Raw genomic sequence first — 25,459 nt, 5'->3', positions numbered from 1 at the left:
TTGAATTTTTTAGTTACGATGGCAACATCACTACAAGTTGTCTGTGCAGTACGGTGCACACAAGCAGTTTCCGTGGTGTAGCGGTTATCACGTCTGCCTAACACGCAGAAGGTCCCCGGTTCGATCCCGGGCGGAAACACTTTTTCATCACTTTAAGCAAGACTTACTAACATGCATCTGCTACCACCTGTACCCGAAACCTTCGTAATCGCCTTCACGCGTCGGACCAGAGTGTCAATTGCTCACGTCGAATAAGAAATTCGTTTGATATTGACGGCGAGCTTTTTGCGCTGACTCAGCCACTGACGTGCGATCAGTTTGCACAAAACGCGTTGGCTCGTCCGGGATTTGAACCCGGGACCTCCTGCACCCTAAGCAGGAATTATACCCATTTTTTTTTTTTTTTTTTTTTGAACCTGTCTCCACTGTTAGGACACTAAGCAGTGTGGTTAGCTGCATTCAACCCCCGTGGCAATGTCTTGCAGTCCTCCAGCTTTGTTGACCACAGTTAGGTGCCTCGATAAGAGGTGGACAGGTTGTCGCATCGCTCTCGCCGTCACTTGTTACCACGAATCGTACTTAACGTAGTTTTCTGCAAGCGTCAGCGTAGCGTCAGTCGAGCTAAGTCGGGCCAAGTCGCATAAGAGGAGCAACAAAATGCGCATTTCCGGTACCGGGAATCGAACCCGCGCCTCCTGGGTGAGAGCCAGGTACCCTAGCCACTTTTTTTTTTTTTATTTTTTTTTTTAACGCGTCGGACCAGAGTGTCAATTGCTCACATCGAATAAGAAGTTCATTTGATATTGACGGCGAGCTTTTTGCGCTGACTCAGCCACTGACGTGCGATCAGTTTGCACAAAACGCTAGGGCTCGTCCGGGATTTGAACCCGGGACCTCCTGCACCCTAAGCAGGAATCATACCCCTAGACCAACGAGCGCTGTGACACGGTGATTGCCAATTATTCCAATCCCTCGATGTCGTCCAGGGTGCCCTGGAAGTCTCGTGTACGCTGGCGGGATGGGGGCGGCCTTCCTGGGCTGTCGGTACCTTCATGTAGAGCTGCCGCTGGGCTCGCACTGCTTGCTGCTGAGAAAGTGATTGCTTTGCTGATATGACTCGCAATAACGACTGCGCGAAACGCCGCTATCTCGTTAGGGGTGCTACGGCAGACACCCTCTCGAGCACCCCGAAGACTTCTTGAGCCCTCGGCTGTGATGGGTTCCAGGCTGACAAAAGATCTGTCGTGTGTGCATTCGCCGACGATAGAAAGGCTGAGGCAAGTTTGAGTGAAAAAGGATGGACTCGTCGTGTCCGTCGTTTCCGTAGTGTAGCGGTTATCACGTCTGCTTCACACGCAGAAGGTCCCCGGTTCGATCCCGGGCGGGAACAGTATTTTCCTGCCTATGTCGTATTGTCCTCCAATGAGCCACTTCGTGTGTGGATCTGCCGCACGTCCCTTCGTTTTGCAAGTACCACATTTATTGAATTTTTTAGTTACGATGGCAACATCACTACAAGTTGTCTGTGCAGTACGGTGCACACAAGCAGTTTCCGTGGTGTAGCGGTTATCACGTCTGCCTAACACGCAGAAGGTCCCCGGTTCGATCCCGGGCGGAAACACTTTTTCATCACTTTAAGCAAGACTTACTAACATGCATCTGCTACCACCTGTACCCGAAACCTTCGTAATCGCCTTCACGCGTCGGACCAGAGTGTCAATTGCTCACGTCGAATAAGAAATTCGTTTGATATTGACGGCGAGCTTTTTGCGCTGACTCAGCCACTGACGTGCGATCAGTTTGCACAAAACGCGTTGGCTCGTCCGGGATTTGAACCCGGGACCTCCTGCACCCTAAGCAGGAATTATACCCATTTTTTTTTTTTTTTTTTTTGAACCTGTCTCCACTGTTAGGACACTAAGCAGTGTGGTTAGCTGCATTCAACCCCCGTGGCAATGTCTTGCAGTCCTCCAGCTTTGTTGACCACAGTTAGGTGCCTCGATAAGAGGTGGACAGGTGTCGCATCGCTCTCGCCGTCACTTGTTACCACGAATCGTACTTAACGTAGTTTTCTGCAAGCGTCAGCGTAGCGTCAGTCGAGCTAAGTCGGGCCAAGTCGCATAAGAGGAGCAACAAAATGCGCATTTCCGGTACCGGGAATCGAACCCGCGCCTCCTGGGTGAGAGCCAGGTACCCTAGCCACTTTTTTTTTTTTTATTTTTTTTTTTTAACGCGTCGGACCAGAGTGTCAATTGCTCACATCGAATAAGAAGTTCATTTGATATTGACGGCGAGCTTTTTGCGCTGACTCAGCCACTGACCGTGCGATCAGTTTGCACAAAACGCTAGGGCTCGTCCGGGATTTGAACCCGGGACCTCCTGCACCCTAAGCAGGAATCATACCCCTAGACCAACGAGCGCTGTGACACGGTGATTGCCAATTATTCCAATCCCTCGATGTCGTCCAGGGTGCCCTGGAAGTCTCGTGTACGCTGGCGGGATGGGGGCGGCCTTCCTGGGCTGTCGGTACCTTCATGTAGAGCTGCCGCTGGGCTCGCACTGCTTGCTGCTGAGAAAGTGATTGCTTTGCTGATATGACTCGCAATAACGACTGCGCGAAACGCCGCTATCTCGTTAGGGGTGCTACGGCAGACACCCTCTCGAGCACCCCGAAGACTTCTTGAGCCCCTCGGCTGTGATGGGTTCCAGGCTGACAAAAGATCTGTCGTGTGTGCATTCGCCGACGATAGAAAGGCTGAGGCAAGTTTGAGTGAAAAAAGGATGGGACTCGTCGTGTCCGTCGTTTCCGTAGTGTAGCGGTTATCACGTCTGCTTCACACGCAGAAGGTCCCCGGTTCGATCCCGGGCGGGAACAGTATTTTCCTGCCCTATGTCGTATTGTCCTCCAATGAGCCACTTCGTGTGTGGATCTGCCGCACGTCCCTTCGTTTTGCAAGTACCACATTTATTGAATTTTTTAGTTACGATGGCAACATCACTACAAGTTGTCTGTGCAGTACGGTGCACACAAGCAGTTTCCGTGGTGTAGCGGTTATCACGTCTGCCTAACACGCAGAAGGTCCCCGGTTCGATCCCGGGCGGAAACACTTTTTCATCACTTTAAGCAAGACTTACTAACATGCATCTGCTACCACCTGTACCCGAAACCTTCGTAATCGCCTTCACGCGTCGGACCAGAGTGTCAATTGCTCACGTCGAATAAGAAATTCGTTTGATATTGACGGCGAGCTTTTTGCGCTGACTCAGCCACTGACGTGCGATCAGTTTGCACAAAACGCGTTGGCTCGTCCGGGATTTGAACCCGGGACCTCCTGCACCCTAAGCAGGAATTATACCCATTTTTTTTTTTTTTTTTTTTGAACCTGTCTCCACTGTTAGGACACTAAGCAGTGTGGTTAGCTGCATTCAACCCCCGTGGCAATGTCCTTGCAGTCCTCCAGCTTTGTTGACCACAGTTAGGTGCCTCGATAAGAGGTGGACAGGTGTCGCATCGCTCTCGCCGTCACTTGTTACCACGAATCGTACTTAACGTAGTTTTCTGCAAGCGTCAGCGTAGCGTCAGTCGAGCTAAGTCGGGCCAAGTCGCATAAGAGGAGCAACAAAATGCGCATTTCCGGTACCGGGAATCGAACCCGCGCCTCCTGGGTGAGAGCCAGGTACCCTAGCCACTTTGTTTTTTTTTATTTTTTTTTTTAACGCGTCGGACCAGAGTGTCAATTGCTCACATCGAATAAGAAGTTCATTTGATATTGACGGCGAGCTTTTTGCGCTGACTCAGCCACTGACGTGCGATCAGTTTGCACAAAACGCTAGGGCTCGTCCGGGATTTGAACCCGGGGACCTCCTGCACCCTAAGCAGGAATCATACCCCTAGACCAACGAGCGCTGTGACACGGGTGATTGCCAATTATTCCAATCCCTCGATGTCGTCCAGGGGTGCCCTGGAAGTCTCGTGTACGCTGGCGGGATGGGGGCGGCCTTCCTGGGCTGTCGGTACCTTCATGTAGAGCTGCCGCTGGGCTCGCACTGCTTGCTGCTGAGAAAGTGATTGCTTTGCTGATATGACTCGCAATAACGACTGCGCGAAACGCCGCTATCTCGTTAGGGGTGCTACGGCAGACACCCTCTCGAGCACCCCGAAGACTTCTTGAGCCCTCGGCTGTGATGGGTTCCAGGCTGACAAAAGATCTGTCGTGTGTGCATTCGCCGACGATAGAAAGGCTGAGGCAAGTTTGAGTGAAAAAGGATGGACTCGTCGTGTCCGTCGTTTCCGTAGTGTAGCGGTTATCACGTCTGCTTCACACGCAGAAGGTCCCCGGTTCGATCCCGGGCGGGAACAGTATTTTCCTGCCTATGTCGTATTGTCCTCCAATGAGCCACTTCGTGTGTGGATCTGCCGCACGTCCCTTCGTTTTGCAAGTACCACATTTATTGAATTTTTTAGTTACGATGGCAACATCACTACAAGTTGTCTGTGCAGTACGGTGCACACAAGCAGTTTCCGTGGTGTAGCGGTTATCACGTCTGCCTAACACGCAGAAGGTCCCCGGTTCGATCCCGGGCGGAAACACTTTTTCATCACTTTAAGCAAGACTTACTAACATGCATCTGCTACCACCTGTACCCGAAACCTTCGTAATCGCCTTCACGCGTCGGACCAGAGTGTCAATTGCTCACGTCGAATAAGAAATTCGTTTGATATTGACGGCGAGCTTTTTGCGCTGACTCAGCCACTGACGTGCGATCAGTTTGCACAAAACGCGTTGGCTCGTCCGGGATTTGAACCCGGGACCTCCTGCACCCTAAGCAGGAATTATACCCATTTTTTTTTTTTTTTTTTTTGAACCTGTCTCCACTGTTAGGACACTAAGCAGTGTGGTTAGCTGCATTCAACCCCCGTGGCAATGTCTTGCAGTCCTCCAGCTTTGTTGACCACAGTTAGGTGCCTCGATAAGAGGTGGACAGGTGTCGCATCGCTCTCGCCAGTCACTTGTTACCACGAATCGTACTTAACGTAGTTTTCTGCAAGCGTCAGCGTAGCGTCAGTCGAGCTAAGTCGGGCCAAGTCGCATAAGAGGAGCAACAAAATGCGCATTTCCGGTACCGGGAATCGAACCCGCGCCTCCTGGGTGAGAGCCAGGTACCCTAGCCACTTTTTTTTTTTTTATTTTTTTTTTTAACGCGTCGGACCAGAGTGTCAATTGCTCACATCGAATAAGAAGTTCATTTGATATTGACGGCGAGCTTTTTGCGCTGACTCAGCCACTGACGTGCGATCAGTTTGCACAAAACGCTAGGGCTCGTCCGGGATTTGAACCCGGGACCTCCTGCACCCTAAGCAGGAATCATACCCCTAGACCAACGAGCGCTGTGACACGGTGATTGCCAATTATTCCAATCCCTCGATGTCGTCCAGGGTGCCCTGGAAGTCTCGTGTACGCTGGCGGGATGGGGGCGGCCTTCCTGGGCTGTCGGTACCTTCATGTAGAGCTGCCGCTGGGCTCGCACTGCTTGCTGCTGAGAAAGTGATTGCTTTGCTGATATGACTCGCAATAACGACTGCGCGAAACGCCGCTATCTCGTTAGGGGTGCTACGGCAGACACCCTCTCGAGCACCCCGAAGACTTCTTGAGCCCTCGGCTGTGATGGGTTCCAGGCTGACAAAAGATCTGTCGTGTGTGCATTCGCCGACGATAGAAAGGCTGAGGCAAGTTTGAGTGAAAAAGGATGGACTCGTCGTGTCCGTCGTTTCCGTAGTGTAGCGGTTATCACGTCTGCTTCACACGCAGAAGGTCCCCGGTTCGATCCCGGGCGGGAACAGTATTTTCCTGCCTATGTCGTATTGTCCTCCAATGAGCCACTTCGTGTGTGGATCTGCCGCACGTCCCTTCGTTTTGCAAGTACCACATTTATTGAATTTTTTAGTTACGATGGCAACATCACTACAAGTTGTCTGTGCAGTACGGTGCACACAAGCAGTTTCCGTGGTGTAGCGGTTATCACGTCTGCCTAACACGCAGAAGGTCCCCGGTTCGATCCCGGGCGGAAACACTTTTTCATCACTTTAAGCAAGACTTACTAACATGCATCTGCTACCACCTGTACCCGAAACCTTCGTAATCGCCTTCACGCGTCGGACCAGAGTGTCAATTGCTCACGTCGAATAAGAAATTCGTTTGATATTGACGGCGAGCTTTTTGCGCTGACTCAGCCACTGACGTGCGATCAGTTTGCACAAAACGCGTTGGCTCGTCCGGGATTTGAACCCGGGACCTCCTGCACCCTAAGCAGGAATTATACCCATTTTTTTTTTTTTTTTTTTTGAACCTGTCTCCACTGTTAGGACACTAAGCAGTGTGGTTAGCTGCATTCAACCCCCGTGGCAATGTCTTGCAGTCCTCCAGCTTTGTTGACCACAGTTAGGTGCCTCGATAAGAGGTGGACAGGTGTCGCATCGCTCTCGCCGTCACTTGTTACCACGAATCGTACTTAACGTAGTTTTCTGCAAGCGTCAGCGTAGCGTCAGTCGAGCTAAGTCGGGCCAAGTCGCATAAGAGGAGCAACAAAATGCGCATTTCCGGTACCGGGAATCGAACCCGCGCCTCCTGGGTGAGAGCCAGGTACCCTAGCCACTTTGTTTTTTTTTATTTTTTTTTTTAACGCGTCGGACCAGAGTGTCAATTGCTCACATCGAATAAGAAGTTCATTTGATATTGACGGCGAGCTTTTTGCGCTGACTCAGCCACTGACGTGCGATCAGTTTGCACAAAACGCTAGGGCTCGTCCGGGATTTGAACCCGGGACCTCCTGCACCCTAAGCAGGAATCATACCCCTAGACCAACGAGCGCTGTGACACGGTGATTGCCAATTATTCCAATCCCTCGATGTCGTCCAGGGTGCCCTGGAAGTCTCGTGTACGCTGGCGGGATGGGGGCGGCCTTCCTGGGCTGTCGGTACCTTCATGTAGAGCTGCCGCTGGGCTCGCACTGCTTGCTGCTGAGAAAGTGATTGCTTTGCTGATATGACTCGCAATAACGACTGCGCGAAACGCCGCTATCTCGTTAGGGGTGCTACGGCAGACACCCTCTCGAGCACCCCGAAGACTTCTTGAGCCCTCGGCTGTGATGGGTTCCAGGCTGACAAAAGATCTGTCGTGTGTGCATTCGCCGACGATAGAAAGGCTGAGGCAAGTTTGAGTGAAAAAGGATGGACTCGTCGTGTCCGTCGTTTCCGTAGTGTAGCGGTTATCACGTCTGCTTCACACGCAGAAGGTCCCCGGTTCGATCCCGGGCGGGAACAGTATTTTCCTGCCTATGTCGTATTGTCCTCCAATGAGCCACTTCGTGTGTGGATCTGCCGCACGTCCCTTCGTTTTGCAAGTACCACATTTATTGAATTTTTTAGTTACGATGGCAACATCACTACAAGTTGTCTGTGCAGTACGGTGCACACAAGCAGTTTCCGTGGTGTAGCGGTTATCACGTCTGCCTAACACGCAGAAGGTCCCCGGTTCGATCCCGGGCGGAAACACTTTTTCATCACTTTAAGCAAGACTTACTAACATGCATCTGCTACCACCTGTACCCGAAACCTTCGTAATCGCCTTCACGCGTCGGACCAGAGTGTCAATTGCTCACGTCGAATAAGAAATTCGTTTGATATTGACGGCGAGCTTTTTGCGCTGACTCAGCCACTGACGTGCGATCAGTTTGCACAAAACGCGTTGGCTCGTCCGGGATTTGAACCCGGGACCTCCTGCACCCTAAGCAGGAATTATACCCATTTTTTTTTTTTTTTTTTTTGAACCTGTCTCCACTGTTAGGACACTAAGCAGTGTGGTTAGCTGCATTCAACCCCCGTGGCAATGTCTTGCAGTCCTCCAGCTTTGTTGACCACAGTTAGGTGCCTCGATAAGAGGTGGACAGGTGTCGCATCGCTCTCGCCGTCACTTGTTACCACGAATCGTACTTAACGTAGTTTTCTGCAAGCGTCAGCGTAGCGTCAGTCGAGCTAAGTCGGGCCAAGTCGCATAAGAGGAGCAACAAAATGCGCATTTCCGGTACCGGGAATCGAACCCGCGCCTCCTGGGTGAGAGCCAGGTACCCTAGCCACTTTTTTTTTTTTTATTTTTTTTTTTAACGCGTCGGACCAGAGTGTCAATTGCTCACATCGAATAAGAAGTTCATTTGATATTGACGGCGAGCTTTTTGCGCTGACTCAGCCACTGACGTGCGATCAGTTTGCACAAAACGCTAGGGCTCGTCCGGGATTTGAACCCGGGACCTCCTGCACCCTAAGCAGGAATCATACCCCTAGACCAACGAGCGCTGTGACACGGTGATTGCCAATTATTCCAATCCCTCGATGTCGTCCAGGGTGCCCTGGAAGTCTCGTGTACGCTGGCGGGATGGGGGCGGCCTTCCTGGGCTGTCGGTACCTTCATGTAGAGCTGCCGCTGGGCTCGCACTGCTTGCTGCTGAGAAAGTGATTGCTTTGCTGATATGACTCGCAATAACGACTGCGCGAAACGCCGCTATCTCGTTAGGGGTGCTACGGCAGACACCCTCTCGAGCACCCCGAAGACTTCTTGAGCCCTCGGCTGTGATGGGTTCCAGGCTGACAAAAGATCTGTCGTGTGTGCATTCGCCGACGATAGAAAGGCTGAGGCAAGTTTGAGTGAAAAAGGATGGACTCGTCGTGTCCGTCGTTTCCGTAGTGTAGCGGTTATCACGTCTGCTTCACACGCAGAAGGTCCCCGGTTCGATCCCGGGCGGGAACAGTATTTTCCTGCCTATGTCGTATTGTCCTCCAATGAGCCACTTCGTGTGTGGATCTGCCGCACGTCCCTTCGTTTTGCAAGTACCACATTTATTGAATTTTTTAGTTACGATGGCAACATCACTACAAGTTGTCTGTGCAGTACGGTGCACACAAGCAGTTTCCGTGGTGTAGCGGTTATCACGTCTGCCTAACACGCAGAAGGTCCCCGGTTCGATCCCGGGCGGAAACACTTTTTCATCACTTTAAGCAAGACTTACTAACATGCATCTGCTACCACCTGTACCCGAAACCTTCGTAATCGCCTTCACGCGTCGGACCAGAGTGTCAATTGCTCACGTCGAATAAGAAATTCGTTTGATATTGACGGCGAGCTTTTTGCGCTGACTCAGCCACTGACGTGCGATCAGTTTGCACAAAACGCGTTGGCTCGTCCGGGATTTGAACCCGGGACCTCCTGCACCCTAAGCAGGAATTATACCCATTTTTTTTTTTTTTTTTTTGAACCTGTCTCCACTGTTAGGACACTAAGCAGTGTGGTTAGCTGCATTCAACCCCCGTGGCAATGTCTTGCAGTCCTCCAGCTTTGTTGACCACAGTTAGGTGCCTCGATAAGAGGTGGACAGGTGTCGCATCGCTCTCGCCGTCACTTGTTACCACGAATCGTACTTAACGTAGTTTTCTGCAAGCGTCAGCGTAGCGTCAGTCGAGCTAAGTCGGGCCAAGTCGCATAAGAGGAGCAACAAAATGCGCATTTCCGGTACCGGGAATCGAACCCGCGCCTCCTGGGTGAGAGCCAGGTACCCTAGCCACTTTTTTTTTTTTTATTTTTTTTTTTAACGCGTCGGACCAGAGTGTCAATTGCTCACATCGAATAAGAAGTTCATTTGATATTGACGGCGAGCTTTTTGCGCTGACTCAGCCACTGACGTGCGATCAGTTTGCACAAAACGCTAGGGCTCGTCCGGGATTTGAACCCGGGACCTCCTGCACCCTAAGCAGGAATCATACCCCTAGACCAACGAGCGCTGTGACACGGTGATTGCCAATTATTCCAATCCCTCGATGTCGTCCAGGGTGCCCTGGAAGTCTCGTGTACGCTGGCGGGATGGGGGCGGCCTTCCTGGGCTGTCGGTACCTTCATGTAGAGCTGCCGCTGGGCTCGCACTGCTTGCTGCTGAGAAAGTGATTGCTTTGCTGATATGACTCGCAATAACGACTGCGCGAAACGCCGCTATCTCGTTAGGGGTGCTACGGCAGACACCCTCTCGAGCACCCCGAAGACTTCTTGAGCCCTCGGCTGTGATGGGTTCCAGGCTGACAAAAGATCTGTCGTGTGTGCATTCGCCGACGATAGAAAGGCTGAGGCAAGTTTGAGTGAAAAAGGATGGACTCGTCGTGTCCGTCGTTTCCGTAGTGTAGCGGTTATCACGTCTGCTTCACACGCAGAAGGTCCCCGGTTCGATCCCGGGCGGGAACAGTATTTTCCTGCCTATGTCGTATTGTCCTCCAATGAGCCACTTCGTGTGTGGATCTGCCGCACGTCCCTTCGTTTTGCAAGTACCACATTTATTGAATTTTTTAGTTACGATGGCAACATCACTACAAGTTGTCTGTGCAGTACGGTGCACACAAGCAGTTTCCGTGGTGTAGCGGTTATCACGTCTGCCTAACACGCAGAAGGTCCCCGGTTCGATCCCGGGCGGAAACACTTTTTCATCACTTTAAGCAAGACTTACTAACATGCATCTGCTACCACCTGTACCCGAAACCTTCGTAATCGCCTTCACGCGTCGGACCAGAGTGTCAATTGCTCACGTCGAATAAGAAATTCGTTTGATATTGACGGCGAGCTTTTTGCGCTGACTCAGCCACTGACGTGCGATCAGTTTGCACAAAACGCGTTGGCTCGTCCGGGATTTGAACCCGGGACCTCCTGCACCCTAAGCAGGAATTATACCCATTTTTTTTTTTTTTTTTTTGAACCTGTCTCCACTGTTAGGACACTAAGCAGTGTGGTTAGCTGCATTCAACCCCCGTGGCAATGTCTTGCAGTCCTCCAGCTTTGTTGACCACAGTTAGGTGCCTCGATAAGAGGTGGACAGGTGTCGCATCGCTCTCGCCGTCACTTGTTACCACGAATCGTACTTAACGTAGTTTTCTGCAAGCGTCAGCGTAGCGTCAGTCGAGCTAAGTCGGGCCAAGTCGCATAAGAGGAGCAACAAAATGCGCATTTCCGGTACCGGGAATCGAACCCGCGCCTCCTGGGTGAGAGCCAGGTACCCTAGCCACTTTTTTTTTTTTTATTTTTTTTTTTAACGCGTCGGACCAGAGTGTCAATTGCTCACATCGAATAAGAAGTTCATTTGATATTGACGGCGAGCTTTTTGCGCTGACTCAGCCACTGACGTGCGATCAGTTTGCACAAAACGCTAGGGCTCGTCCGGGATTTGAACCCGGGACCTCTTGCACCCTAAGCAGGAATCATACCCCTAGACCAACGAGCGCTGTGACACGGTGATTGCCAATTATTCCAATCCCTCGATGTCGTCCAGGGTGCCCTGGAAGTCTCGTGTACGCTGGCGGGATGGGGGCGGCCTTCCTGGGCTGTCGGTACCTTCATGTAGAGCTGCCGCTGGGCTCGCACTGCTTGCTGCTGAGAAAGTGATTGCTTTGCTGATATGACTCGCAATAACGACTGCGCGAAACGCCGCTATCTCGTTAGGGGTGCTACGGCAGACACCCTCTCGAGCACCCCGAAGACTTCTTGAGCCCTCGGCTGTGATGGGTTCCAGGCTGACAAAAGATCTGTCGTGTGTGCATTCGCCGACGATAGAAAGGCTGAGGCAAGTTTGAGTGAAAAAGGATGGACTCGTCGTGTCCGTCGTTTCCGTAGTGTAGCGGTTATCACGTCTGCTTCACACGCAGAAGGTCCCCGGTTCGATCCCGGGCGGGAACAGTATTTTCCTGCCTATGTCGTATTGTCCTCCAATGAGCCACTTCGTGTGTGGATCTGCCGCACGTCCCTTCGTTTTGCAAGTACCACATTTATTGAATTTTTTAGTTACGATGGCAACATCACTACAAGTTGTCTGTGCAGTACGGTGCACACAAGCAGTTTCCGTGGTGTAGCGGTTATCACGTCTGCCTAACACGCAGAAGGTCCCCGGTTCGATCCCGGGCGGAAACACTTTTTCATCACTTTAAGCAAGACTTACTAACATGCATCTGCTACCACCTGTACCCGAAACCTTCGTAATCGCCTTCACGCGTCGGACCAGAGTGTCAATTGCTCACGTCGAATAAGAAATTCGTTTGATATTGACGGCGAGCTTTTTGCGCTGACTCAGCCACTGACGTGCGATCAGTTTGCACAAAACGCGTTGGCTCGTCCGGGATTTGAACCCGGGACCTCCTGCACCCTAAGCAGGAATTATACCCATTTTTTTTTTTTTTTTTTTGAACCTGTCTCCACTGTTAGGACACTAAGCAGTGTGGTTAGCTGCATTCAACCCCCGTGGCAATGTCTTGCAGTCCTCCAGCTTTGTTGACCACAGTTAGGTGCCTCGATAAGAGGTGGACAGGTGTCGCATCGCTCTCGCCGTCACTTGTTACCACGAATCGTACTTAACGTAGTTTTCTGCAAGCGTCAGCGTAGCGTCAGTCGAGCTAAGTCGGGCCAAGTCGCATAAGAGGAGCAACAAAATGCGCATTTCCGGTACCGGGAATCGAACCCGCGCCTCCTGGGTGAGAGCCAGGTACCCTAGCCACTTTTTTTTTTTTTATTTTTTTTTTTTAACGCGTCGGACCAGAGTGTCAATTGCTCACATCGAATAAGAAGTTCATTTGATATTGACGGCGAGCTTTTTGCGCTGACTCAGCCACTGACGTGCGATCAGTTTGCACAAAACGCTAGGGCTCGTCCGGGATTTGAACCCGGGACTTCCTGCACCCTAAGCAGGAATCATACCCCTAGACCAACGAGCGCTGTGACACGGTGATTGCCAATTATTCCAATCCCTCGATGTCGTCCAGGGTGCCCTGGAAGTCTCGTGTACGCTGGCGGGATGGGGGCGGCCTTCCTGGGCTGTCGGTACCTTCATGTAGAGCTGCCGCTGGGCTCGCACTGCTTGCTGCTGAGAAAGTGATTGCTTTGCTGATATGACTCGCAATAACGACTGCGCGAAACGCCGCTATCTCGTTAGGGGTGCTACGGCAGACACCCTCTCGAGCACCCCGAAGACTTCTTGAGCCCTCGGCTGTGATGGGTTCCAGGCTGACAAAAGATCTGTCGTGTGTGCATTCGCCGACGATAGAAAGGCTGAGGCAAGTTTGAGTGAAAAAGGATGGACTCGTCGTGTCCGTCGTTTCCGTAGTGTAGCGGTTATCACGTCTGCTTCACACGCAGAAGGTCCCCGGTTCGATCCCGGGCGGGAACAGTATTTTCCTGCCTATGTCGTATTGTCCTCCAATGAGCCACTTCGTGTGTGGATCTGCCGCACGTCCCTTCGTTTTGCAAGTACCACATTTATTGAATTTTTTAGTTACGATGGCAACATCACTACAAGTTGTCTGTGCAGTACGGTGCACACAAGCAGTTTCCGTGGTGTAGCGGTTATCACGTCTGCCTAACACGCAGAAGGTCCCCGGTTCGATCCCGGGCGGAAACACTTTTTCATCACTTTAAGCAAGACTTACTAACATGCATCTGCTACCACCTGTACCCGAAACCTTCGTAATCGCCTTCACGCGTCGGACCAGAGTGTCAATTGCTCACGTCGAATAAGAAATTCGTTTGATATTGACGGCGAGCTTTTTGCGCTGACTCAGCCACTGACGTGCGATCAGTTTGCACAAAACGCGTTGGCTCGTCCGGGATTTGAACCCGGGACCTCCTGCACCCTAAGCAGGAATTATACCCATTTTTTTTTTTTTTTTTGAACCTGTCTCCACTGTTAGGACACTAAGCAGTGTGGTTAGCTGCATTCAACCCCCGTGGCAATGTCTTGCAGTCCTCCAGCTTTGTTGACCACAGTTAGGTGCCTCGATAAGAGGTGGACAGGTGTCGCATCGCTCTCGCCGTCACTTGTTACCACGAATCGTACTTAACGTAGTTTTCTGCAAGCGTCAGCGTAGCGTCAGTCGAGCTAAGTCGGGCCAAGTCGCATAAGAGGAGCAACAAAATGCGCATTTCCGGTACCGGGAATCGAACCCGCGCCTCCTGGGTGAGAGCCAGGTACCCTAGCCACTTTTTTTTTTTTTATTTTTTTTTTTAACGCGTCGGACCAGAGTGTCAATTGCTCACATCGAATAAGAAGTTCATTTGATATTGACGGCGAGCTTTTTGCGCTGACTCAGCCACTGACGTGCGATCAGTTTGCACAAAACGCTAGGGCTCGTCCGGGATTTGAACCCGGGACCTCCTGCACCCTAAGCAGGAATCATACCCCTAGACCAACGAGCGCTGTGACACGGTGATTGCCAATTATTCCAATCCCTCGATGTCGTCCAGGGTGCCCTGGAAGTCTCGTGTACGCTGGCGGGATGGGGGCGGCCTTCCTGGGCTGTCGGTACCTTCATGTAGAGCTGCCGCTGGGCTCGCACTGCTTGCTGCTGAGAAAGTGATTGCTTTGCTGATATGACTCGCAATAACGACTGCGCGAAACGCCGCTATCTCGTTAGGGGTGCTACGGCAGACACCCTCTCGAGCACCCCGAAGACTTCTTGAGCCCTCGGCTGTGATGGGTTCCAGGCTGACAAAAGATCTGTCGTGTGTGCATTCGCCGACGATAGAAAGGCTGAGGCAAGTTTGAGTGAAAAAGGATGGACTCGTCGTGTCCGTCGTTTCCGTAGTGTAGCGGTTATCACGTCTGCTTCACACGCAGAAGGTCCCCGGTTCGATCCCGGGCGGGAACAGTATTTTCCTGCCTATGTCGTATTGTCCTCCAATGAGCCACTTCGTGTGTGGATCTGCCGCACGTCCCTTCGTTTTGCAAGTACCACATTTATTGAATTTTTTAGTTACGATGGCAACATCACTACAAGTTGTCTGTGCAGTACGGTGCACACAAGCAGTTTCCGTGGTGTAGCGGTTATCACGTCTGCCTAACACGCAGAAGGTCCCCGGTTCGATCCCGGGCGGAAACACTTTTTCATCACTTTAAGCAAGACTTACTAACATGCATCTGCTACCACCTGTACCCGAAACCTTCGTAATCGCCTTCACGCGTCGGACCAGAGTGTCAATTGCTCACGTCGAATAAGAAATTCGTTTGATATTGACGGCGAGCTTTTTGCGCTGACTCAGCCACTGACGTGCGATCAGTTTGCACAAAACGCGTTGGCTCGTCCGGGATTTGAACCCGGGACCTCCTGCACCCTAAGCAGGAATTATACCCATTTTTTTTTTTTTTTTTTTGAACCTGTCTCCACTGTTAGGACACTAAGCAGTGTGGTTAGCTGCATTCAACCCCCGTGGCAATGTCTTGCAGTCCTCCAGCTTTGTTGACCACAGTTAGGTGCCTCGATAAGAGGTGGACAGGTGTCGCATCGCTCTCGCCGTCACTTGTTACCACGAATCGTACTTAACGTAGTTTTCTGCAAGCGTCAGCGTAGCGTCAGTCGAGCTAAGTCGGGCCAAGTCGCATAAGAGGAGCAACAAAATGCGCATTTCCGGTACCGGGAATCGAACCCGCGCCTCCTGGGTGAGAGCCAGGTACCCTAGCCACTTTTTTTTTTTTTATTTTTTTTTTTTAACGCGTCGGACCAGAGTGTCAATTGCTCACATCGAATAAGAAGTTCATTTGATATTGACGGCGAGCTTTTTGCGCTGACTCAGCCACTGACGTGCGATCAGTTTGCACAAAACGCTAGGGCTCGTCCGGGATTTGAACCCGGGACCTCCTGCACCCTAAGCAGGAATCATACCCCTAGACCAACGAGCGCTGTGACACGGTGATTGCCAATTATTCCAATCCCTCGATGTCGTCCAGGGTGCCCTGGAAGTCTCGTGTACGCTGGCGGGATGGGGGCGGCCTTCCTGGGCTGTCGGTACCTTCATGTAGAGCTGCCGCTGGGCTCGCACTGCTTGCTGCTGAGAAAGTGATTGCTTTGCTGATATGACTCGCAATAACGACTGCGCGAAACGCCGCTATCTCGTTAGGGGTGCTACGGCAGACACCCTCTCGAGCACCCCGAAGACTTCTTGAGCCCTCGGCTGTGATGGGTTCCAGGCTGACAAAAGATCTGTCGTGTGTGCATTCGCCGACGATAGAAAGGCTGAGGCAAGTTTGAGTGAAAAAGGATGGACTCGTCGTGTCCGTCGTTTCCGTAGTGTAGCGGTTATCACGTCTGCTTCACACGCAGAAGGTCCCCGGTTCGATCCCGGGCGGGAACAGTATTTTCCTGCCTATGTCGTATTGTCCTCCAATGAGCCACTTCGTGTGTGGATCTGCCGCACGTCCCTTCGTTTTGCAAGTACCACATTTATTGAATTTTTTAGTTACGATGGCAACATCACTACAAGTTGTCTGTGCAGTACGGTGCACACAAGCAGTTTCCGTGGTGTAGCGGTTATCACGTCTGCCTAACACGCAGAAGGTCCCCGGTTCGATCCCGGGCGGAAACACTTTTTCATCACTTTAAGCAAGACTTACTAACATGCATCTGCTACCACCTGTACCCGAAACCTTCGTAATCGCCTTCACGCGTCGGACCAGAGTGTCAATTGCTCACGTCGAATAAGAAATTCGTTTGATATTGACGGCGAGCTTTTTGCGCTGACTCAGCCACTGACGTGCGATCAGTTTGCACAAAACGCGTTGGCTCGTCCGGGATTTGAACCCGGGACCTCCTGCACCCTAAGCAGGAATTATACCCATTTTTTTTTTTTTTTTTTTGAACCTGTCTCCACTGTTAGGACACTAAGCAGTGTGGTTAGCTGCATTCAACCCCCGTGGCAATGTCTTGCAGTCCTCCAGCTTTGTTGACCACAGTTAGGTGCCTCGATAAGAGGTGGACAGGTGTCGCATCGCTCTCGCCGTCACTTGTTACCACGAATCGTACTTAACGTAGTTTTCTGCAAGCGTCAGCGTAGCGTCAGTCGAGCTAAGTCGGGCCAAGTCGCATAAGAGGAGCAACAAAATGCGCATTTCCGGTACCGGGAATCGAACCCGCGCCTCCTGGGTGAGAGCCAGGTACCCTAGCCACTTTTTTTTTTTTTATTTTTTTTTTTTAACGCGTCGGACCAGAGTGTCAATTGCTCACATCGAATAAGAAGTTCATTTGATATTGACGGCGAGCTTTTTGCGCTGACTCAGCCACTGACGTGCGATCAGTTTGCACAAAACGCTAGGGCTCGTCCGGGATTTGAACCCGGGACCTCCTGCACCCTAAGCAGGAATCATACCCCTAGACCAACGAGCGCTGTGACACGGTGATTGCCAATTATTCCAATCCCTCGATGTCGTCCAGGGTGCCCTGGAAGTCTCGTGTACGCTGGCGGGATGGGGGCGGCCTTCCTGGGCTGTCGGTACCTTCATGTAGAGCTGCCGCTGGGCTCGCACTGCTTGCTGCTGAGAAAGTGATTGCTTTGCTGATATGACTCGCAATAACGACTGCGCGAAACGCCGCTATCTCGTTAGGGGTGCTACGGCAGACACCCTCTCGAGCACCCCGAAGACTTCTTGAGCCCTCGGCTGTGATGGGTTCCAGGCTGACAAAAGATCTGTCGTGTGTGCATTCGCCGACGATAGAAAGGCTGAGGCAAGTTTGAGTGAAAAAGGATGGACTCGTCGTGTCCGTCGTTTCCGTAGTGTAGCGGTTATCACGTCTGCTTCACACGCAGAAGGTCCCCGGTTCGATCCCGGGCGGGAACAGTATTTTCCTGCCTATGTCGTATTGTCCTCCAATGAGCCACTTCGTGTGTGGATCTGCCGCACGTCCCTTCGTTTTGCAAGTACCACATTTATTGAATTTTTTAGTTACGATGGCAACATCACTACAAGTTGTCTGTGCAGTACGGTGCACACAAGCAGTTTCCGTGGTGTAGCGGTTATCACGTCTGCCTAACACGCAGAAGGTCCCCGGTTCGATCCCGGGCGGAAACACTTTTTCATCACTTTAAGCAAGACTTACTAACATGCATCTGCTACCACCTGTACCCGAAACCTTCGTAATCGCCTTCACGCGTCGGACCAGAGTGTCAATTGCTCACGTCGAATAAGAAATTCGTTTGATATTGACGGCGAGCTTTTTGCGCTGACTCAGCCACTGACGTGCGATCAGTTTGCACAAAACGCGTTGGCTCGTCCGGGATTTGAACCCGGGACCTCCTGCACCCTAAGCAGGAATTATACCCATTTTTTTTTTTTTTTTTTTGAACCTGTCTCCACTGTTAGGACACTAAGCAGTGTGGTTAGCTGCATTCAACCCCCGTGGCAATGTCTTGCAGTCCTCCAGCTTTGTTGACCACAGTTAGGTGCCTCGATAAGAGGTGGACAGGTGTCGCATCGCTCTCGCCGTCACTTGTTACCACGAATCGTACTTAACGTAGTTTTCTGCAAGCGTCAGCGTAGCGTCAGTCGAGCTAAGTCGGGCCAAGTCGCATAAGAGGAGCAACAAAATGCGCATTTCCGGTACCGGGAATCGAACCCGCGCCTCCTGGGTGAGAGCCAGGTACCCTAGCCACTTTTTTTTTTTTTATTTTTTTTTTTTAACGCGTCGGACCAGAGTGTCAATTGCTCACATCGAATAAGAAGTTCATTTGATATTGACGGCGAGCTTTTTGCGCTGACTCAGCCACTGACGTGCGATCAGTTTGCACAAAACGCTAGGGCTCGTCCGGGATTTGAACCCGGGACCTCCTGCACCCTAAGCAGGAATCATACCCCTAGACCAACGAGCGCTGTGACACGGTGATTGCCAATTATTCCAATCCCTCGATGTCGTCCAGGGTGCCCTGGAAGTCTCGTGTACGCTGGCGGGATGGGGGCGGCCTTCCTGGGCTGTCGGTACCTTCATGTAGAGCTGCCGCTGGGCTCGCACTGCTTGCTGCTGAGAAAGTGATTGCTTTGCTGATATGACTCGCAATAACGACTGCGCGAAACGCCGCTATCTCGTTAGGGGTGCTACGGCAGACACCCTCTCGAGCACCCCGAAGACTTCTTGAGCCCTCGGCTGTGATGGGTTCCAGGCTGACAAAAGATCTGTCGTGTGTGCATTCGCCGACGATAGAAAGGCTGAGGCAAGTTTGAGTGAAAAAGGATGGACTCGTCGTGTCCGTCGTTTCCGTAGTGTAGCGGTTATCACGTCTGCTTCACACGCAGAAGGTCCCCGGTTCGATCCCGGGCGGGAACAGTATTTTCCTGCCTATGTCGTATTGTCCTCCAATGAGCCACTTCGTGTGTGGATCTGCCGCACGTCCCTTCGTTTTGCAAGTACCACATTTATTGAATTTTTTAGTTACGATGGCAACATCACTACAAGTTGTCTGTGCAGTACGGTGCACACAAGCAGTTTCCGTGGTGTAGCGGTTATCACGTCTGCCTAACACGCAGAAGGTCCCCGGTTCGATCCCGGGCGGAAACACTTTTTCATCACATTAAGCAAGACTTACTAACATGCATCTGCTACCACCTGTACCCGAAACCTTCGTAATCGCCTTCACGCGTCGGACCAGAGTGTCAATTGCTCACGTCGAATAAGAAATTCGTTTGATATTGACGGCGAGCTTTTTGCGCTGACTCAGCCACTGACGTGCGATCAGTTTGCACAAAACGCGTTGGCTCGTCCGGGATTTGAACCCGGGACCTCCTGCACCCTAAGCAGGAATTATACCCATTTTTTTTTTTTTTTTTTTGAACCTGTCTCCACTGTTAGGACACTAAGCAGTGTGGTTAGCTGCATTCAACCCCCGTGGCAATGTCTTGCAGTCCTCCAGCTTTGTTGACCACAGTTAGGTGCCTCGATAAGAGGTGGACAGGTGTCGCATCGCTCTCGCCGTCACTTGTTACCACGAATCGTACTTAACGTAGTTTTCTGCAAGCGTCAGCGTAGCGTCAGTCGAGCTAAGTCGGGCCAAGTCGCATAAGAGGAGCAACAAAATGCGCATTTCCGGTACCGGGAATCGAACCCGCGCCTCCTGGGTGAGAGCCAGGTACCCTAGCCACTTTTTTTTTTTTTATTTTTTTTTTTAACGCGTCGGACCAGAGTGTCAATTGCTCACATCGAATAAGAAGTTCATTTGATATTGACGGCGAGCTTTTTGCGCTGACTCAGCCACTGACGTGCGATCAGTTTGCACAAAACGCTAGGGCTCGTCCGGGATTTGAACCCGGGACCTCCTGCACCCTAAGCAGGAATCATACCCCTAGACCAACGAGCGCTGTGACACGGTGATTGCCAATTATTCCAATCCCTCGATGTCGTCCAGGGTGCCCTGGAAGTCTCGTGTACGCTGGCGGGATGGGGGCGGCCTTCCTGGGCTGTCGGTACCTTCATGTAGAGCTGCCGCTGGGCTCGCACTGCTTGCTGCTGAGAAAGTGATTGCTTTGCTGATATGACTCGCAATAACGACTGCGCGAAACGCCGCTATCTCGTTAGGGGTGCTACGGCAGACACCCTCTCGAGCACCCCGAAGACTTCTTGAGCCCTCGGCTGTGATGGGTTCCAGGCTGACAAAAGATCTGTCGTGTGTGCATTCGCCGACGATAGAAAGGCTGAGGCAAGTTTGAGTGAAAAAGGATGGACTCGTCGTGTCCGTCGTTTCCGTAGTGTAGCGGTTATCACGTCTGCTTCACACGCAGAAGGTCCCCGGTTCGATCCCGGGCGGGAACAGTATTTTCCTGCCTATGTCGTATTGTCCTCCAATGAGCCACTTCGTGTGTGGATCTGCCGCACGTCCCTTCGTTTTGCAAGTACCACATTTATTGAATTTTTTAGTTACGATGGCAACATCACTACAAGTTGTCTGTGCAGTACGGTGCACACAAGCAGTTTCCGTGGTGTAGCGGTTATCACGTCTGCCTAACACGCAGAAGGTCCCCGGTTCGATCCCGGGCGGAAACACTTTTTCATCACTTTAAGCAAGACTTACTAACATGCATCTGCTACCACCTGTACCCGAAACCTTCGTAATCGCCTTCACGCGTCGGACCAGAGTGTCAATTGCTCACGTCGAATAAGAAATTCGTTTGATATTGACGGCGAGCTTTTTGCGCTGACTCAGCCACTGACGTGCGATCAGTTTGCACAAAACGCGTTGGCTCGTCCGGGATTTGAACCCGGGACCTCCTGCACCCTAAGCAGGAATTATACCCATTTTTTTTTTTTTTTTTTTGAACCTGTCTCCACTGTTAGGACACTAAGCAGTGTGGTTAGCTGCATTCAACCCCCGTGGCAATGTCTTGCAGTCCTCCAGCTTTGTTGACCACAGTTAGGTGCCTCGATAAGAGGTGGACAGGTGTCGCATCGCTCTCGCCGTCACTTGTTACCACGAATCGTACTTAACGTAGTTTTCTGCAAGCGTCAGCGTAGCGTCAGTCGAGCTAAGTCGGGCCAAGTCGCATAAGAGGAGCAACAAAATGCGCATTTCCGGTACCGGGAATCGAACCCGCGCCTCCTGGGTGAGAGCCAGGTACCCTAGCCACTTTTTTTTTATTTATTTTTTTTTTTTAACGCGTCGGACCAGAGTGTCAATTGCTCACATCGAATAAGAAGTTCATTTGATATTGACGGCGAGCTTTTTGCGCTGACTCAGCCACTGACGTGCGATCAGTTTGCACAAAACGCTAGGGCTCGTCCGGGATTTGAACCCGGGACCTCCTGCACCCTAAGCAGGAATCATACCCCTAGACCAACGAGCGCTGTGACACGGTGATTGCCAATTATTCCAATCCCTCGATGTCGTCCAGGGTGCCCTGGAAGTCTCGTGTACGCTGGCGGGATGGGGGCGGCCTTCCTGGGCTGTCGGTACCTTCATGTAGAGCTGCCGCTGGGCTCGCACTGCTTGCTGCTGAGAAAGTGATTGCTTTGCTGATATGACTCGCAATAACGACTGCGCGAAACGCCGCTATCTCGTTAGGGGTGCTACGGCAGACACCCTCTCGAGCACCCCGAAGACTTCTTGAGCCCTCGGCTGTGATGGGTTCCAGGCTGACAAAAGATCTGTCGTGTGTGCATTCGCCGACGATAGAAAGGCTGAGGCAAGTTTGAGTGAAAAAGGATGGACTCGTCGTGTCCGTCGTTTCCGTAGTGTAGCGGTTATCACGTCTGCTTCACACGCAGAAGGTCCCCGGTTCGATCCCGGGCGGGAACAGTATTTTCCTGCCTATGTCGTATTGTCCTCCAATGAGCCACTTCGTGTGTGGATCTGCCGCACGTCCCTTCGTTTTGCAAGTACCACATTTATTGAATTTTTTAGTTACGATGGCAACATCACTACAAGTTGTCTGTGCAGTACGGTGCACACAAGCAGTTTCCGTGGTGTAGCGGTTATCACGTCTGCCTAACACGCAGAAGGTCCCCGGTTCGATCCCGGGCGGAAACACTTTTTCATCACTTTAAGCAAGACTTACTAACATGCATCTGCTACCACCTGTACCCGAAACCTTCGTAATCGCCTTCACGCGTCGGACCAGAGTGTCAATTGCTCACGTCGAATAAGAAATTCGTTTGATATTGACGGCGAGCTTTTTGCGCTGACTCAGCCACTGACGTGCGATCAGTTTGCACAAAACGCGTTGGCTCGTCCGGGATTTGAACCCGGGACCTCCTGCACCCTAAGCAGGAATTATACCCATTTTTTTTTTTTTTTTTTTTGAACCTGTCTCCACTGTTAGGACACTAAGCAGTGTGGTTAGCTGCATTCAACCCCCGTGGCAATGTCTTGCAGTCCTCCAGCTTTGTTGACCACAGTTAGGTGCCTCGATAAGAGGTGGACAGGTGTCGCATCGCTCTCGCCGTCACTTGTTACCACGAATCGTACTTAACGTAGTTTTCTGCAAGCGTCAGCGTAGCGTCAGTCGAGCTAAGTCGGGCCAAGTCGCATAAGAGGAGCAACAAAATGCGCATTTCCGGTACCGGGAATCGAACCCGCGCCTCCTGGGTGAGAGCCAGGTACCCTAGCCACTTTGTTTTTTTTTATTTTTTTTTTTAACGCGTCGGACCAGAGTGTCAATTGCTCACATCGAATAAGAAGTTCATTTGATATTGACGGCGAGCTTTTTGCGCTGACTCAGCCACTGACGTGCGATCAGTTTGCACAAAACGCTAGGGCTCGTCCGGGATTTGAACCCGGGACCTCCTGCACCCTAAGCAGGAATCATACCCCTAGACCAACGAGCGCTGTGACACGGTGATTGCCAATTATTCCAATCCCTCGATGTCGTCCAGGGTGCCCTGGAAGTCTCGTGTACGCTGGCGGGATGGGGGCGGCCTTCCTGGGCTGTCGGTACCTTCATGTAGAGCTGCCGCTGGGCTCGCACTGCTTGCTGCTGAGAAAGTGATTGCTTTGCTGATATGACTCGCAATAACGACTGCGCGAAACGCCGCTATCTCGTTAGGGGTGCTACGGCAGACACCCTCTCGAGCACCCCGAAGACTTCTTGAGCCCTCGGCTGTGATGGGTTCCAGGCTGACAAAAGATCTGTCGTGTGTGCATTCGCCGACGATAGAAAGGCTGAGGCAAGTTTGAGTGAAAAAGGATGGACTCGTCGTGTCCGTCGTTTCCGTAGTGTAGCGGTTATCACGTCTGCTTCACACGCAGAAGGTCCCCGGTTCGATCCCGGGCGGGAACAGTATTTTCCTGCCTATGTCGTATTGTCCTCCAATGAGCCACTTCGTGTGTGGATCTGCCGCACGTCCCTTCGTTTTGCAAGTACCACATTTATTGAATTTTTTAGTTACGATGGCAACATCACTACAAGTTGTCTGTGCAGTACGGTGCACACAAGCAGTTTCCGTGGTGTAGCGGTTATCACGTCTGCCTAACACGCAGAAGGTCCCCGGTTCGATCCCGGGCGGAAACACTTTTTCATCACTTTAAGCAAGACTTACTAACATGCATCTGCTACCACCTGTACCCGAAACCTTCGTAATCGCCTTCACGCGTCGGACCAGAGTGTCAATTGCTCACGTCGAATAAGAAATTCGTTTGATATTGACGGCGAGCTTTTTGCGCTGACTCAGCCACTGACGTGCGATCAGTTTGCACAAAACGCGTTGGCTCGTCCGGGATTTGAACCCGGGACCTCCTGCACCCTAAGCAGGAATTATACCCATTTTTTTTTTTTTTTTTTTGAACCTGTCTCCACTGTTAGGACACTAAGCAGTGTGGTTAGCTGCATTCAACCCCCGTGGCAATGTCTTGCAGTCCTCCAGCTTTGTTGACCACAGTTAGGTGCCTCGATAAGAGGTGGACAGGTGTCGCATCGCTCTCGCCGTCACTTGTTACCACGAATCGTACTTAACGTAGTTTTCTGCAAGCGTCAGCGTAGCGTCAGTCGAGCTAAGTCGGGCCAAGTCGCATAAGAGGAGCAACAAAATGCGCATTTCCGGTACCGGGAATCGAACCCGCGCCTCCTGGGTGAGAGCCAGGTACCCTAGCCACTTTGTTTTTTTTTATTTTTTTTTTTAACGCGTCGGACCAGAGTGTCAATTGCTCACATCGAATAAGAAGTTCATTTGATATTGACGGCGAGCTTTTTGCGCTGACTCAGCCACTGACGTGCGATCAGTTTGCACAAAACGCTAGGGCTCGTCCGGGATTTGAACCCGGGACCTCCTGCACCCTAAGCAGGAATCATACCCCTAGACCAACGAGCGCTGTGACACGGTGATTGCCAATTATTCCAATCCCTCGATGTCGTCCAGGGTGCCCTGGAAGTCTCGTGTACGCTGGCGGGATGGGGGCGGCCTTCCTGGGCTGTCGGTACCTTCATGTAGAGCTGCCGCTGGGCTCGCACTGCTTGCTGCTGAGAAAGTGATTGCTTTGCTGATATGACTCGCAATAACGACTGCGCGAAACGCCGCTATCTCGTTAGGGGTGCTACGGCAGACACCCTCTCGAGCACCCCGAAGACTTCTTGAGCCCTCGGCTGTGATGGGTTCCAGGCTGACAAAAGATCTGTCGTGTGTGCATTCGCCGACGATAGAAAGGCTGAGGCAAGTTTGAGTGAAAAAGGATGGACTCGTCGTGTCCGTCGTTTCCGTAGTGTAGCGGTTATCACGTCTGCTTCACACGCAGAAGGTCCCCGGTTCGATCCCGGGCGGGAACAGTATTTTCCTGCCTATGTCGTATTGTCCTCCAATGAGCCACTTCGTGTGTGGATCTGCCGCACGTCCCTTCGTTTTGCAAGTACCACATTTATTGAATTTTTTAGTTACGATGGCAACATCACTACAAGTTGTCTGTGCAGTACGGTGCACACAAGCAGTTTCCGTGGTGTAGCGGTTATCACGTCTGCCTAACACGCAGAAGGTCCCCGGTTCGATCCCGGGCGGAAACACTTTTTCATCACTTTAAGCAAGACTTACTAACATGCATCTGCTACCACCTGTACCCGAAACCTTCGTAATCGCCTTCACGCGTCGGACCAGAGTGTCAATTGCTCACGTCGAATAAGAAATTCGTTTGATATTGACGGCGAGCTTTTTGCGCTG

The 25,459-nt window shown here is 51.6% G+C and overlaps 49 non-coding genes across 49 annotated transcripts; 35 read left to right on the top strand and 14 right to left on the bottom strand.

Moving 5' to 3' along the window:
• Window positions 1-66: 66 nt before the first annotated feature.
• Trnav-aac lies at window positions 67-139 on the top strand. Its single transcript has one exon. It is a non-coding gene; the product is annotated as a tRNA-Val (tRNA).
• A 725-nt stretch (window positions 140-864) lies between these two features.
• Trnap-agg lies at window positions 865-938 on the bottom strand. Its single transcript has one exon. It is a non-coding gene; the product is annotated as a tRNA-Pro (tRNA).
• A 379-nt stretch (window positions 939-1,317) lies between these two features.
• On the top strand, window positions 1,318-1,390 carry Trnav-cac. The gene has a single exon. It is a non-coding gene; the product is annotated as a tRNA-Val (tRNA).
• A 158-nt stretch (window positions 1,391-1,548) lies between these two features.
• Trnav-aac lies at window positions 1,549-1,621 on the top strand. The gene has a single exon. It is a non-coding gene; the product is annotated as a tRNA-Val (tRNA).
• Window positions 1,622-2,346: 725 nt separating this feature from the next.
• On the bottom strand, window positions 2,347-2,420 carry Trnap-agg. Its single transcript has one exon. It is a non-coding gene; the product is annotated as a tRNA-Pro (tRNA).
• Window positions 2,421-2,802: 382 nt separating this feature from the next.
• Window positions 2,803-2,875, top strand: Trnav-cac. Its single transcript has one exon. It is a non-coding gene; the product is annotated as a tRNA-Val (tRNA).
• A 159-nt stretch (window positions 2,876-3,034) lies between these two features.
• On the top strand, window positions 3,035-3,107 carry Trnav-aac. The gene has a single exon. It is a non-coding gene; the product is annotated as a tRNA-Val (tRNA).
• Window positions 3,108-4,287: 1,180 nt separating this feature from the next.
• On the top strand, window positions 4,288-4,360 carry Trnav-cac. Its single transcript has one exon. It is a non-coding gene; the product is annotated as a tRNA-Val (tRNA).
• Window positions 4,361-4,518: 158 nt separating this feature from the next.
• Trnav-aac lies at window positions 4,519-4,591 on the top strand. The gene has a single exon. It is a non-coding gene; the product is annotated as a tRNA-Val (tRNA).
• A 724-nt stretch (window positions 4,592-5,315) lies between these two features.
• On the bottom strand, window positions 5,316-5,389 carry Trnap-agg. Its single transcript has one exon. It is a non-coding gene; the product is annotated as a tRNA-Pro (tRNA).
• Window positions 5,390-5,768: 379 nt separating this feature from the next.
• On the top strand, window positions 5,769-5,841 carry Trnav-cac. The gene has a single exon. It is a non-coding gene; the product is annotated as a tRNA-Val (tRNA).
• Window positions 5,842-5,999: 158 nt separating this feature from the next.
• Trnav-aac lies at window positions 6,000-6,072 on the top strand. The gene has a single exon. It is a non-coding gene; the product is annotated as a tRNA-Val (tRNA).
• Window positions 6,073-6,795: 723 nt separating this feature from the next.
• Trnap-agg lies at window positions 6,796-6,869 on the bottom strand. The gene has a single exon. It is a non-coding gene; the product is annotated as a tRNA-Pro (tRNA).
• Window positions 6,870-7,248: 379 nt separating this feature from the next.
• Trnav-cac lies at window positions 7,249-7,321 on the top strand. The gene has a single exon. It is a non-coding gene; the product is annotated as a tRNA-Val (tRNA).
• Window positions 7,322-7,479: 158 nt separating this feature from the next.
• Trnav-aac lies at window positions 7,480-7,552 on the top strand. The gene has a single exon. It is a non-coding gene; the product is annotated as a tRNA-Val (tRNA).
• A 723-nt stretch (window positions 7,553-8,275) lies between these two features.
• Trnap-agg lies at window positions 8,276-8,349 on the bottom strand. Its single transcript has one exon. It is a non-coding gene; the product is annotated as a tRNA-Pro (tRNA).
• Window positions 8,350-8,728: 379 nt separating this feature from the next.
• On the top strand, window positions 8,729-8,801 carry Trnav-cac. The gene has a single exon. It is a non-coding gene; the product is annotated as a tRNA-Val (tRNA).
• Window positions 8,802-8,959: 158 nt separating this feature from the next.
• On the top strand, window positions 8,960-9,032 carry Trnav-aac. The gene has a single exon. It is a non-coding gene; the product is annotated as a tRNA-Val (tRNA).
• A 722-nt stretch (window positions 9,033-9,754) lies between these two features.
• Trnap-agg lies at window positions 9,755-9,828 on the bottom strand. The gene has a single exon. It is a non-coding gene; the product is annotated as a tRNA-Pro (tRNA).
• Window positions 9,829-10,207: 379 nt separating this feature from the next.
• Window positions 10,208-10,280, top strand: Trnav-cac. Its single transcript has one exon. It is a non-coding gene; the product is annotated as a tRNA-Val (tRNA).
• A 158-nt stretch (window positions 10,281-10,438) lies between these two features.
• Trnav-aac lies at window positions 10,439-10,511 on the top strand. Its single transcript has one exon. It is a non-coding gene; the product is annotated as a tRNA-Val (tRNA).
• Window positions 10,512-11,686: 1,175 nt separating this feature from the next.
• On the top strand, window positions 11,687-11,759 carry Trnav-cac. Its single transcript has one exon. It is a non-coding gene; the product is annotated as a tRNA-Val (tRNA).
• Window positions 11,760-11,917: 158 nt separating this feature from the next.
• Window positions 11,918-11,990, top strand: Trnav-aac. Its single transcript has one exon. It is a non-coding gene; the product is annotated as a tRNA-Val (tRNA).
• A 1,176-nt stretch (window positions 11,991-13,166) lies between these two features.
• Window positions 13,167-13,239, top strand: Trnav-cac. Its single transcript has one exon. It is a non-coding gene; the product is annotated as a tRNA-Val (tRNA).
• A 158-nt stretch (window positions 13,240-13,397) lies between these two features.
• Trnav-aac lies at window positions 13,398-13,470 on the top strand. Its single transcript has one exon. It is a non-coding gene; the product is annotated as a tRNA-Val (tRNA).
• A 720-nt stretch (window positions 13,471-14,190) lies between these two features.
• Window positions 14,191-14,264, bottom strand: Trnap-agg. The gene has a single exon. It is a non-coding gene; the product is annotated as a tRNA-Pro (tRNA).
• Window positions 14,265-14,643: 379 nt separating this feature from the next.
• Window positions 14,644-14,716, top strand: Trnav-cac. Its single transcript has one exon. It is a non-coding gene; the product is annotated as a tRNA-Val (tRNA).
• A 158-nt stretch (window positions 14,717-14,874) lies between these two features.
• Trnav-aac lies at window positions 14,875-14,947 on the top strand. The gene has a single exon. It is a non-coding gene; the product is annotated as a tRNA-Val (tRNA).
• Window positions 14,948-15,670: 723 nt separating this feature from the next.
• Window positions 15,671-15,744, bottom strand: Trnap-agg. The gene has a single exon. It is a non-coding gene; the product is annotated as a tRNA-Pro (tRNA).
• Window positions 15,745-16,123: 379 nt separating this feature from the next.
• Trnav-cac lies at window positions 16,124-16,196 on the top strand. The gene has a single exon. It is a non-coding gene; the product is annotated as a tRNA-Val (tRNA).
• Window positions 16,197-16,354: 158 nt separating this feature from the next.
• On the top strand, window positions 16,355-16,427 carry Trnav-aac. The gene has a single exon. It is a non-coding gene; the product is annotated as a tRNA-Val (tRNA).
• A 723-nt stretch (window positions 16,428-17,150) lies between these two features.
• Window positions 17,151-17,224, bottom strand: Trnap-agg. Its single transcript has one exon. It is a non-coding gene; the product is annotated as a tRNA-Pro (tRNA).
• A 379-nt stretch (window positions 17,225-17,603) lies between these two features.
• On the top strand, window positions 17,604-17,676 carry Trnav-cac. Its single transcript has one exon. It is a non-coding gene; the product is annotated as a tRNA-Val (tRNA).
• A 158-nt stretch (window positions 17,677-17,834) lies between these two features.
• On the top strand, window positions 17,835-17,907 carry Trnav-aac. The gene has a single exon. It is a non-coding gene; the product is annotated as a tRNA-Val (tRNA).
• Window positions 17,908-18,630: 723 nt separating this feature from the next.
• Window positions 18,631-18,704, bottom strand: Trnap-agg. The gene has a single exon. It is a non-coding gene; the product is annotated as a tRNA-Pro (tRNA).
• Window positions 18,705-19,083: 379 nt separating this feature from the next.
• Window positions 19,084-19,156, top strand: Trnav-cac. Its single transcript has one exon. It is a non-coding gene; the product is annotated as a tRNA-Val (tRNA).
• A 158-nt stretch (window positions 19,157-19,314) lies between these two features.
• Trnav-aac lies at window positions 19,315-19,387 on the top strand. The gene has a single exon. It is a non-coding gene; the product is annotated as a tRNA-Val (tRNA).
• A 722-nt stretch (window positions 19,388-20,109) lies between these two features.
• On the bottom strand, window positions 20,110-20,183 carry Trnap-agg. The gene has a single exon. It is a non-coding gene; the product is annotated as a tRNA-Pro (tRNA).
• A 379-nt stretch (window positions 20,184-20,562) lies between these two features.
• On the top strand, window positions 20,563-20,635 carry Trnav-cac. Its single transcript has one exon. It is a non-coding gene; the product is annotated as a tRNA-Val (tRNA).
• A 158-nt stretch (window positions 20,636-20,793) lies between these two features.
• Trnav-aac lies at window positions 20,794-20,866 on the top strand. Its single transcript has one exon. It is a non-coding gene; the product is annotated as a tRNA-Val (tRNA).
• A 723-nt stretch (window positions 20,867-21,589) lies between these two features.
• Trnap-agg lies at window positions 21,590-21,663 on the bottom strand. Its single transcript has one exon. It is a non-coding gene; the product is annotated as a tRNA-Pro (tRNA).
• A 379-nt stretch (window positions 21,664-22,042) lies between these two features.
• Trnav-cac lies at window positions 22,043-22,115 on the top strand. The gene has a single exon. It is a non-coding gene; the product is annotated as a tRNA-Val (tRNA).
• A 158-nt stretch (window positions 22,116-22,273) lies between these two features.
• On the top strand, window positions 22,274-22,346 carry Trnav-aac. The gene has a single exon. It is a non-coding gene; the product is annotated as a tRNA-Val (tRNA).
• Window positions 22,347-23,069: 723 nt separating this feature from the next.
• On the bottom strand, window positions 23,070-23,143 carry Trnap-agg. Its single transcript has one exon. It is a non-coding gene; the product is annotated as a tRNA-Pro (tRNA).
• Window positions 23,144-23,522: 379 nt separating this feature from the next.
• Window positions 23,523-23,595, top strand: Trnav-cac. Its single transcript has one exon. It is a non-coding gene; the product is annotated as a tRNA-Val (tRNA).
• Window positions 23,596-23,753: 158 nt separating this feature from the next.
• Trnav-aac lies at window positions 23,754-23,826 on the top strand. The gene has a single exon. It is a non-coding gene; the product is annotated as a tRNA-Val (tRNA).
• Window positions 23,827-24,548: 722 nt separating this feature from the next.
• Window positions 24,549-24,622, bottom strand: Trnap-agg. Its single transcript has one exon. It is a non-coding gene; the product is annotated as a tRNA-Pro (tRNA).
• Window positions 24,623-25,001: 379 nt separating this feature from the next.
• On the top strand, window positions 25,002-25,074 carry Trnav-cac. Its single transcript has one exon. It is a non-coding gene; the product is annotated as a tRNA-Val (tRNA).
• Window positions 25,075-25,232: 158 nt separating this feature from the next.
• On the top strand, window positions 25,233-25,305 carry Trnav-aac. Its single transcript has one exon. It is a non-coding gene; the product is annotated as a tRNA-Val (tRNA).
• The last annotated feature ends 154 nt before the right edge of the window (window positions 25,306-25,459 follow it).

The sequence above is a fragment of the Schistocerca piceifrons genome, unplaced genomic scaffold, assembly GCF_021461385.2.
Source record: "Schistocerca piceifrons isolate TAMUIC-IGC-003096 unplaced genomic scaffold, iqSchPice1.1 HiC_scaffold_459, whole genome shotgun sequence".
Taxonomy (NCBI): domain Eukaryota; kingdom Metazoa; phylum Arthropoda; class Insecta; order Orthoptera; family Acrididae; genus Schistocerca; species Schistocerca piceifrons.
The sequence above is the reverse complement of the archived record's forward strand: the minus strand, read 5'-3'. Positions and strand labels throughout refer to the sequence as shown.